We start from the raw sequence: 8,967 nt of genomic DNA, 5'->3' as shown, positions 1-8,967 counted from the left end.
TAGGAAGGCAGTGCGCTCTGGCTCTCCAACTGACTGACAGTTGAACTTGAGGTGAGGAAGTCTCAGACTTGACATAGGATGTCGGTGGGCGGAGCCGGGAGGGTCGTCAGCGAAATCTCACACACTTGGGCCCGGGCGTGTCCCGGGGATAAATACACCTTTCCCCCATTTGAGGAGATTACATGCAGACATATATTTGTTTGTGGAATTTTGTGGTTTGTTTGTTTTGGCACTGTCTATGCATGCAACCACTCACCATTGTTAATTGTATATAGTTTACTTTAGTTAATAAAAATATTTTTGTTATTCCTTGATCTCTGACAGTGTCAGCTATGATAAGGTTAAAATGGCTGTTACAGATTTATGAATTGGTTCCTGAGGCTTACGTCAACGATTTAGAACTATAAAAAAGGCTGATAAACAGACATGTTGAGTTTGCGCAAGAGTTATCCTCAGTTTAAATGTGTGGTTCCGCCTCTGCGGTTACGACTTTCCAGGGGCTGTGTGATCTGATTATGCTAGAGCTATTTAAGGACACAATCCCTAATCGTATAACCACGTACATTAAAGATCGAAACATTTCTCCGAAGCTTCGGTTTTGGCGGATGAGTATGTTTTGACACACAAGTGGCTTTGCAGAGCCCCGTATTTGGAGGGAGTGGGGACGTTCAGAGATTTTGGCCTGGCCCACTGAGACCCTCTGGTTTACGGGCAGAGCTTCATTCATCTAGGGTTGAGCCTGGCTCCTGTGGTAACCCTGTTAAGGATATGGCAGACATACGCCCCCTTTGGAGAGATTGGGTACCCCTAGTAAACTGGAAAAAAAATCTGTCAAAAATTGCTAATATATGCAAATATAAATTATTATTGGATAGAAAACACTCTAAAGATTCTAAAACCGTTGGAATTATGTCTGTAAGTATAGCAGAACTCACAGGGCAGGCATTCTTCCAAACTAGTTTTTGTGGCCATGAAAGTTGGAGCAACTTTGACGTCATGGCCCCCACCCTTCCCAACCAGTTATGATTCTGGGGACACTTTCTATCTCTTCCGCTAGATGTCCTCTTTCATTAGAGCTTTGAATCGTTCAAATCCCGCGAGAATTGACCCTATGGGAGTGAAATTAGTGCGTGCCACGAGAGAATAGGCTGTGCGTATGGGCGCGAATTGGTCCCAGCCATTCCTTTGTTCCAGCACTCAAGAGAAGAGCAGACGATGGCCGATTGAATTGAAGTTTGTTTTGCGTGTCTAAAACATCATAAAGCTTGCTTCTGCACTTAGTTTGACCTGTTTAGTCGACATATAATATGTAATTTTGAAGTTTTGATGCGCAACTTTTCCGGACCAGAGGACGTTTTGGGTGCATTTCAGCTGATGTTATTAGCAGTAGCTAATACAAAGACGCAAGACTTGAAACCAAACGATGTATTGGGTAAGTATGAAGCCTTCCAGAACATTCTGAACGAAGACCATCGAAGGTAAGGGAATATTTATACTTAAATCTGTGTTTCTGTTGACTCCAACATTACGTGGAAATGTAGCTTGGAACTGAGCGCTGTCTCAGCATATGGAATAGTGTGCGATTTCTGTAACGTTAAAAATAAATCTAACACAGCGGTTGCATAAAGAAGCAGTGTATCTTTCTAACTATATGTAGAACATGTATATTTAGTCAAAGTTTATGATGTCTATTTACGTTATCTTGCCGCGCTACATAGATTTCCTGCGGGCATTTTTGAGTAATTTCTGAACGTGAACTCACTGTAAATGGACATTTATGGATATAAATGGCATATTATTGAAAAAAAAAAAATATGTACTGTGTAACATGTCATATTACTGTCATCTGATGAAGATTTTCAAAAGGTTAGTGAGCGATTTATTTTTTAATCCTGCGTTTGTTGATTGCATGTTTTGGCTATTGAAATGAGCTGTGTCTGGTGGTGGTTTTACATATATATGTGCTATGTTTTCGCCGTAAAACATTTTAGAAATCTGACTTGCTGGCTAGATGAACAAGGTGTTTATCTTTCATTTGAGCTATTGGACTTGTTAATGTGTGGAGGTTAAATATTTTTAAGAATATTTTTGCGTTCCATGCGCCACCGTTTCAGCTGAACGTGGGAGGGTTGATTCCCAATTGGGAACCAGTATCGTAGACAGGGTAAAGCTTACTTAATAAGTCAAGTGTCACTCCTGTCATTGTTCAGGTCATTGGAAAAAATGAATGTCCTGTTCTCAGGGCTAAGGGTAAATTCAGTACTTGCGCTAAAGTTAAATCAAGCCTACAGCATTAGCAGCGCCGGTCCCACATCTGTTCACTCCTATCACTCCGTTTCGCCAGCAGTGAAAGTCCCAATTGACCCAGATCGTTTACCTTTCGTGACGATCCTGAGGGACCCAGGTGCCTTTGAGTCGTTTGTGTTAGTCTGTGTTACCCTTCTCTGCTGAGACTGATTCGGGGAATAATTTGGCCGGTGAGCGTGTTTGGCCTATTGTCTCCACCGCTAGTGGTTTCCGTCTAGCGGTCTTTTGAATGGATGAGCGCGCGCATTTTCCCAGAGGTGTTCTCTGCGTGCGCAGTGAAGCGTTCCATTAGCGGTGGCGACCTAGTCGCTGCACCGGCTAACGATGTTACAAAGAAATCTGTCAGTATTTTTCCTGCGATCCCGTTATCTGTGCCCCGCTCCGATCTAATGAATACACAACTGTGACACCGCCTTAGAAGAGTCACGTGACTGACCACTGTTTATTTTGTTTTGTCCTTTTGCTTTCTATATATTTTTAAAAATATATTTTTGTTATTCCTTGATCTCTGCGTTGTCTCCCTTTTTGTTACGGACTACGATCCAGTTAGTGACAATCATGGTGCTGGCTGTGCCAGGTTGACTCTGAATGCATATGGATGTCTGTCAAATTTCTTAAATGTCTGGTAAATTAAAATCTTCTGCACTAGTCCAGTGTCACTTTGATTATGCCTGCACATCATGGTTCAACAGCAGCCCCAAACATCTAAAGAATAAGGTAACAGCCAAACAGCTTGTAAGAATAGTACTTAAACTCCCACCTCGTACTCATCTGGAGATTGAGCATTTTTTCCTCTTTGTAATATCTACGTATTTGTATACTGAACAAAAACATAAACGCAACATGTAAAGTGTTGGTCCCATGTTTCATGTGCTGAAAATAAACGATCTCAGAAATGTTCCATATGCACAAAAAGCTTATTTCTCTAAAATGTTCTGCACACATTTGTTTCCATCCCTACTCGTAGGCAATTCTTCTTTGCTAAAATAAACCATCCACCTGACAGGTGTGGAATATCAATAATCTGATTAAACAGCATAATCATTACACAGGTGTACCTTGTGCTGGGAACAATAAAATGCCATTCTAAAATGTGCAGTTTTGTCACACAACACAATGCCACAGATGTCTAAAGTTTTGAGGGAGCATGTAATTGGCATGCTGACTGCAAGAATGTCCACTAGAGCTGTTGCCAGAGAATTTGTTAATTTCTCTACCATAAGCAATGTTGTTTTAGAGAATTTGGTGATACGTCCAACAGGCCTCACAACCGCAGACCATATCAGCCCAGGACCTCCACATCCAGCTTCTCACCTGTGGGATCGTCTGAGACCAACCACCCAGACAGATGATGAAACAGAACTATTTATGTCAGTAATAAAGCCCTTTTGTGGGGAAAAACTCATTCTGATTGACTGGACCTGGCTACCCAGTGGGTGCGCCTATGACCTCTCAGACCCACCCATGGCTGCGCTTTTCGTCGCAGGTTAGGAGAGTATTTTTGCGAACTCTTTCCACAACGTTATGTTTCGTATGGTACGTAATAATTTGTGGATGTCCATCAACCATTTTGTATCATATGTTATAAATTACAATTCGTATTACAGTTGAAGTCGGAAGTTTACATACACTTAGGTTGTAGGCATTAAAACTCATTTTTCAACCACTCCACACATTTCTTGTAAACAAACTATAGTTCTGGTAAATTGGTTAGGACATCCACTTTGTGCATGACACAAGTCATTTTTCCAACAATTGTTTACAGACAGATTATTTCACTTATAATTCACTATATCACAATTCCAGTGAGTCAGAAGTTTACATACACAAAGTTGACTGCTCCTTCAAACAGCTTGGAAAATTCCAGAAAATTATGTCATGGCTTTAGAAGATTCTGATAGGCTAATTTATATAATTTGATGTCAATTGGAGGTGTACCTGTGGATGTATTTCAAGGCCTACCTTCAAACTCAGTGCCTCTTTGCTTGATATCCTGGGAAAATCAAAAGAAATCAACCAAGACCTCAGGAAAAAAATAGTTGACCTCCACAAGGTCTACAATTTCAAACGCCTGAAGGTACTACCTAAACCAAAGCCTGAAGGTACCACGTTCATCTGTACAAACAATTGAACGCAAGTAAAAACACCATGGGACCACGCAGCCGTCATACCGCTCAGGATGGAGACGTGTTATGTCTCCTAGAGATGAACGTACTTTGGTGCAAAATGTGCAAATCAATCCCAGAACAACAGCAAAGGACCTTGTGAAGATGCTGGAGGAAACAGGTACAAAGGTATCTACAGTATATCCACAGTAAAACGAGTCCTTTATCGACATAACCTGAAAGGCCGCTCAGCAAGGAAGAAGCCACTGCTCCAAAACCACCATAAAAAATCCAGACTACGGTTTGCAATTGCACATGGGGACAAATGTTGTACTTTTTGGATAAATGTCCTCTGGTCTGATGAAACAAAAATAGAACTGTTTGGCCATAATGACCATCGTTATGTTTGGAGGAAAAGGGGGAGGCTTGCAAGCCGTGAGAACACCATCCCAACTGGGAAGCCCGGGGGTGGCAGCATCATGTTGTGGGGGTGCATTGGTGCAGGAAGGGCTGGTGCATTTCATAAAATAGATGGCATCATGAGGGAGAAAAATAATGTGGATATATTGAAGCAACATCTCAAGACATCATTCTGGAAGTTAAATCTTGGTCGCAAATGGGTCTTACAAATGGACAATGACCCCAAGCCTACTTCCAAAGTTGTGGCAAAATGGCTTAAGGACAACAAAGTCAAGGTGTTGGAGTGGCCATCACAAAGCCCTGACCTCAATCCCATAGAAAATGTGTGGGCAGAACTGAAAAAGCATGTGCGAGCAAGGATGTCTACAAACTTGACTCAGTTACACCAGCTCTTTCAGGAGGAATGGATCAAAATTCACCCAACTTATTGTGGGAAGCTTGTGGAAGGCTACCCGAAACGTTTGACCCAAGTTAAACAATTTAAAGGCAATGCTACCAAATACTAATTGAGTGTATGTAAACTTCTGACCCACTGGGGATGTGATAAAATTAAATCTGAATTAAATTATTCTCTTTACTATTATTCTGACATCTCAATACTTTGTTATATACCCTTTGTTGGCAATGACAGAGGTCAAACGTTTTCTGTAAGTCTTCACAAGGTTTTCACACACTGTTGCTGGTATATTTTGGCCCATTTCTCCATGCAGATCTCCTCTAGAGCAGTGATGTTTGGGTCTGTTGCTGGGCAACACGGACTTTCAACTCCCTCCAAAGATTTTCTATCGGGTTGAGATCTGGAGACTGGCTAGGCCACTCCAGGACCTTGAAATGCTTCTTACGAAGACACTCCTTCGTTGCCCGGGCTGTGTGTTTGGGATCATTGTCATGCTGAAAGACCCAGCCACGTTTCATCTTCAATGCCCTTGCTGATGGAAGGAGGTTTTCACTCAAAATCTCACGATACATGGCCCCATTTGTTCTGTCCTTTACACAGATCAGTCGTCCTGGTCCCTTTGCAGAAAAATAGCCCCAAAGCATGATGTTTCCACCCCCATGCTTCACAGTAGGCATGGTGTTCTATGGATGCAACTCAGCATTCTTTGTCCTCCAAACACGACGAGTTGAGTTTTAACCAAAAGGTTATATTTTGGTTTCATCTGACCATATGACATTCTCCCAATCTTCTTCTGGATCATCCAAATGCTCTCTAGCGAACTTCAGACGGGCCTGGACATGTACTGGCTTAAGCAGGGGGACACGTCTGGCACTGCAGGATTTGAGTCCCTGGCGGCATAGTGTGTTACTGATGGTAGGCTTTGTTACTTTGGTCCCAGCTCTCTGCAGGTCATTCACTAGGTCCACCCGTGTGGTTCTGGAATTTTTGCTCACCGTTCTTGTGATCATTTTGACCCCACGGGGTGAGATCTTGCGTGGAGCCCCAGATTGAGGGAGATTATCAGTGGTCTTGTATGTCTTCCATTTCCTAATAATTGCTACCACAGTTGATTTCTTCAAACCAAGCTGCTTACCTATTGCAGATTCAGTCTTCCCAGCCTGGTGCAGGTCTACAATTTTGTTTCTGGTGTCCTTTGACAGCTCTTTGGTCTTGGCCATAGTGGACTTTGGAGTGTGACTGTTTGAGGTTGTGGACAGGTGTCTTTTATACTGATAACAAGTTCAAACACTTGCCATTAATACAGGTAACGAGTGGAGGACAGAGGAGCCTCTTAAAGAAGAAGTTACAGGTCTGTGAGAGCCAGAAATCTAGCTTGTTTGTAGGTGACCAAATACTTATTTTCCACCATAATTTGCAAATAAATTCATTAAAAATCATACAATGTGATTTTCTGGATTTTTTTTCTCATTTTGTCTGTCATAGTTGAAGTGTACCGATGATGAAAATTACAGGCCTCTCTCATCTTTTTAAGTGGGAGAACTTGCACAATTGGTGGCTGACTAAATACTTTTTTGCCCCACTGTAAGTCCGCTGCTACAAAAGATGTGTGTGACTGAATGTCTATTAGGTCATATTGTATTTCTGTGAGTTTGAGAATGAAGAATGTACTGTTCCTACTGTTAAGTCTCTGAGAAGGCCTCTGAGTTTACGGTTCATTTTAATAGATTCACGCAACACAGTAATAAATGAATGAAGTACCATCAGTCTTATGTTTTACTGCCTCCCATTGGCCAAATAGTATACTGCCGCACATCATGGAATTGAAAGGGTCCCACTTGAGCACTTTTATTAATTTGGCTATATGTGACAAAAGGTTGGACTAATGGTTTTATCAATATTTATCAGTTAATTGGCATTATTTATCTTAATATTTATCTATCGACAGACCAACCTTACTTCTAGAGAACTATCAACCATGGCTGGACATGAAAGTTCCCTCAAGTGGATGCCTCTCTTTAGGTAGAGGTATGGGACATTGAAAAGATCTCCTTATTTTGTGCATTCTTAAGTGGTTATGTTGTTATAAGATGTGATATTTTTTTGCTGTGTTTCAAGGTTCTGGAACTGATTCTTCAAAAAGTTGTGTATCCCTGGTACAGAGGATCACTGGCAGGTTAAACAAGGCTTCTGTTTGCAGTGAACATGTTGCCAGAGTATCAATTTCAGTTGAATGATTTGAATGAACAGTCCAAGTTTAGGCCCAAACCAGACACTTAGAGTGTGTTTGTAAATTCCCTTTAGCTACAGTGCCTTGCGAAAGTATTCGGCCCCCTTGAACTTTGCAACCTTTTGCCACATTTCAGGCTTCAAACATAAAGATGTAAAACTGTATTTTTTTGTGAAGAATCAACAACAAGTGGGACACAATCATGAAGTGGAACGACATTTATTGGATATTTCAAACTTTTTTAACAAATCAAAACTGAAAAATTGGGCGTGCAAAATTATTCAGCCCCTTTACTTTCAGTGCAGCAAACTCTCTCCAGAAGTTCAGTGAGGATCTCTGAATGATCCAATGTTGACCTAAATGACTAATGATGATAAATACAATCCACCTGTGTGTAATCAAGTCTCCGTATAAATGCACCTGCACTGTGATAGTCTCAGAGGTCCGTTAAAAACGCAGAGAGCATCATGAAGAACAAGGAACACACCAGGCAGGTCCGAGATACTGTTGTGAAGAAGTTTAAAGCCGGATTTGGATACAAAAAGATTTCCCAAGCTTTAAACATCCCAAGGAGCACTGTGCAAGCGATAATATTGAAATGGAAGGAGTATCAGACCACTGCAAATCTACCAAGACCTGGCCGTCCCTCTAAACTTTCAGCTCATACAAGGAGAAGACTGATCAGAGATGCAGCCAAGAGGCCCATGATCACTCTGGATGAACTGCAGAGATCTACAGCTGAGGAGGGAGACTCTGTCCATAGGACAACAATCAGTCGTATATTGCACAAATCTGGCCTTTATGGAAGAGTGGCAAGAAGAAAGCCATTTCTTAAAGATATCCATAAAAAGTGTTGTTTAAAGTTTTCCACAAGCCACCTGGGAGACACACCAAACATGTGGAAGAATGTGCTCTGGTCAGATTAAACCAAAATTGAACTTTTTGGCAACAATGCAAAACGTTATGTTTGGCGTAAAAGCAACACAGCTGAACACACCATCCCCACTGTCAAACATGGTGGTGGCAGCATCATGGTTTGGGCCTGCTTTTCTTCAGCAGGGACAGGGAAGATGGTTAAAATTGATGGGAAGATGGATGGAGCCAAATACAGGACCATTCTGGAAGAAAACCTGATGGAGTCTGCAAAAGACCTGAGACTGGGATGGAGATTTGTCTTCCAACAAGACAATGATCCAAAACATAAAGCAAAATCTACAATGGAATGGTTCAAAAATAAACATATCCAGGTGTTAGAATGGCCAAGTCAAAGTCCAGACCTGAATCCAATCGAGAATCTGTGGAAAGAACTGAAAACTGCTGTTCACAAATGCTCTCCATCCAACCTCACTGAGCTCGAGCTGTTTTGCAAGGAGGAATGGGAAAAAATTTCAGTCTCTCGATGTGCAAAACTGATAGAGACATACCCCAAGCGACTTACAGCTGTAATCGCAGCAAAAGGTGGCGCTACAAAGTATTAACTTAAGGGGGCTGAATAATTTTGCACGCCC

This window comes from Oncorhynchus mykiss, chromosome 19, assembly GCF_057628025.1.
Source record: "Oncorhynchus mykiss isolate SJ-2025 chromosome 19, ASM5762802v1, whole genome shotgun sequence".
NCBI classification, from domain to species: domain Eukaryota; kingdom Metazoa; phylum Chordata; class Actinopteri; order Salmoniformes; family Salmonidae; genus Oncorhynchus; species Oncorhynchus mykiss.
This window is presented reverse-complemented; position numbering follows the sequence as displayed.